The sequence below is a fragment of the Cibotium barometz genome, chromosome 24 (genome assembly GCF_041138505.1).
Source record: "Cibotium barometz isolate CiBa-2024 chromosome 24, ASM4113850v1, whole genome shotgun sequence".
In the NCBI taxonomy this organism is placed as follows: domain Eukaryota; kingdom Viridiplantae; phylum Streptophyta; class Polypodiopsida; order Cyatheales; family Cibotiaceae; genus Cibotium; species Cibotium barometz.
The window spans coordinates 40,364,002-40,366,590 of NC_141069.1; the positions used below are offsets into that span (position 1 = coordinate 40,364,002).

Genomic DNA, 2,589 nt, shown 5'->3' on the forward strand with positions numbered 1-2,589 from the left:
AGTGATTTTATTGTCTCATTCCTTTGTAGTGGAAGTTAATGTAAAAATTCATCGAATTTGAGCTCGTCCTAACAAGCGATCTCTAAAAAATTTGTGTATTCAAAGCTTAACCCTTCATGGGTCTCTCTCTCTCTCTCTCTCTCATGCTTAGGATTATTTTTCTTAAGATACTACTTCTTTATTAATCCATTGTCATTGATCCACATGGGCGGGTTTACAAGCTCGAGATGTTAATGTTCTAATTTGTTGGGTTATGCCACGCGCATATGTGCCCCAAAAAAACACGTTTTGCGGTTTATAAATTGTAATAAAATAACTAACTTTATGGTTTAAAATTAGGGGGTGTAGCTCAAATGGTAGAGCGATCGCTTCGCATGCGATAGGTAGCGGGATCGATGCCCGCCGTCTCCAATTTTTCTATAACGACCATTTCGTTGTGGCTGATTTTGCGTCACTGGTGGACAGCAGCTTAGCACAACCGCTACGAGAATAGTTTCTTCTTGCCTCGCCGCCATGGCATGTATAGTGGATCATTGATGATGATGAGGATGCACACGAAATGATGGCACTATGAGAGTGTGTTATGCTTTGGGTTTGAGTGGTTTGTTTCCATAAATTGCCATGTCATTTGGATAAGTTCATGCCCATACTTGGGATCTTGCTAACATTGATGTGCCTAATGATGCATTTCTGATGGAAATGTGTTGGCTCAAGGGAAGCAGACAAGTGAAGTGTGTAAATGTGTTGGCTCAAGGGAAGCAGACAAGTGAAGTGTGTAAATTGATGTGATGCATTTATGAGGGAAATGTGTTGGCTCAACAAGTGAAGTGTGTAAATTTGTGGAAAAGATGCCTGATGTTATATAAGAGTTTTAGGACTTCTCAAAGCAAGAAATGAACTCCCTAAAGGAGGGACAAAGAAGATGAAGTGAATCCTCAACTAAGGGCACACTTGGATGCAATAATTACCATCCTTTTCTCAATGTTGAGAGGATGAGAGCTGATATAAATGCAAACTCCTTGTGGAAAGGAAAATATGTGGTGCACGAAGATGTTGGTTATGAAACAATTTGGACTTAAGATGTGGTGAGAAAAGGCCCTCAATTTGTAGTAAGTTTATGAGAAATGCAATCTTGAAAGGATCAACAAGGCAAACATTACATGGAGAATCTTTTATGGAACATGCATATGCCTAGACAATGGGACAAGGGTGGGCATTCTACCCAAATTGATGGACCAAAAGAAGTATAAGATCATTGTAATGATTTGGCATACACATGCCTATAAGAATTCAACCAAAATCTAGGTTTCAAAGCCCAATGTAAATCCTAATTTGATGAGGTAACAAATGGATTTACTTATTATAAGGACATTGGTGTTGATGATAAGGGGATTACATGCATGGAAGCACATGGTTTATCCAAATCAAATTCTAGCATTGTTTTCAATGGATTGGTGTCTAAGATTAGGTTTATGGGAGACACTACACAACTCCCAAAGTTCTATGAGCCTAAGTACCATGTGAAAGACAGAGCTTTGGAATAGAGCACAAGAATAGAGGGATGCTTGTTGATGTCCTCAAAAGAGTCCCCTCGGGAAGAAGGTATTGACGCCTCTGCCAAGCCTCCTCTCACGATTTTTAGTCCTCTTGGGAAGGAGGTATTTGACACCTTTGGGGAAGGAGCTATTCAACACCTCTGCCAAGCCTCCTTTTAGGGAATTTTAGTCCTCTTGGAAAGGAGGTATTTGATGCCTCTATTGCCAATATCCAAACATGGAACGAGCACCCTCAAGCTAGATGCTAGACTCAATTATTAATGGATCACATTGCTACACCAAAACCCTTGTGGCCCATATCACTAGAGCCTAACATCAAGTTGTGGGACTAGTTGAGGACCTCAATTTGAAAGGCTTGTGATCTCTTGAGACTCCTTCTCCTTCTAACTAGAAACCCCAATTATGAGCACTTCACTCACTTGTATTTTTTCATTATTTGATAGATGGTATATAATGGTTGCTATATAGAAACACTTGGACTTATATCAGTGCTAGGAATTTTTTATTTGGTGGTGCCCATGTAGTCTTTCTCCTGTCAATCCCTATTTCTCCATCTCTCCTGTCAATCCCTATGTCTCCATCTCTCCTTTTCTCCTTTCTCATCATCGACATTTAGCTCATTTGTATCTCATCACCAAAAATCATCTCTAAACAAGGTGTAAGAAAAGTTAAGTTCTTGGTTTCCCTCCCTTGTTCTATTCTTCTCTCTTAGGGCTTCTCTTTATTCTCTACTTGATGAGGCCTTGGTCCTTCTCTATGTTACAAGGCTAATAATATGAGAATTTGAAACCCTAAATATATTAGGGTATTTTCCAAATCCTTATAGCATTAGGGTTTAGAATAAACACCATTAGCATTTGGATTTTGCAAGAAACCATGATGCTATTGGGACTTATTATAAACCCTACTAGCATTAGGGTTTTTGGGAAATGTAATGAAGCACAAGCTAAGGTCAAAAACATGTAAATAATGGGCCATAGACAAGGCTACTATAAATGGGGCCTTGGGTTCATTGTAGGGATCTTTTTGATCA

General features: G+C 39.2%; 1 non-coding gene across 1 annotated transcript; it reads left to right on the forward strand.

The window, feature by feature from the left end:
* Positions 1-338: 338 nt before the first annotated feature.
* On the forward strand, positions 339-411 carry TRNAA-CGC (transfer RNA alanine (anticodon CGC)). The gene has a single exon. It is a non-coding gene; the product is annotated as a tRNA-Ala (tRNA).
* The last annotated feature ends 2,178 nt before the right edge of the window (positions 412-2,589 follow it).